We start from the raw sequence: 294 nt of genomic DNA, 5'->3' as shown, positions 1-294 counted from the left end.
CAAATATTTTTAAACTATTTCTACATGAAGAGCAACTAGCATTGATAATTAAATCCAGGAATTCCATCCTAATTTACTTTCCTTTTAGAAATAACTACCAATATATCAAAGAAATAACATCATTGCACAACCTCCAGGGCGGCTACCGCTGTGTGTGCCCCCCGGGCCACAGCCTCCTCCCGGATGGCAAGGCCTGCACCCCGACGGAGCGGAGTGCCCAGAATGTGACCACCGTCAGCCACCTGGGCCGCTTGGTGCCCTGGCTGCGGCCCCGAGCCCTCCTCCCCGGTGGTG

The sequence above is a fragment of the Myotis davidii genome, unplaced genomic scaffold (assembly GCF_000327345.1).
Source record: "Myotis davidii unplaced genomic scaffold, ASM32734v1 scaffold651, whole genome shotgun sequence".
Classification (NCBI taxonomy): Eukaryota; Metazoa; Chordata; class Mammalia; order Chiroptera; family Vespertilionidae; genus Myotis; species Myotis davidii.
The sequence above is the reverse complement of the archived record's forward strand: the minus strand, read 5'-3'. Positions refer to the sequence as shown.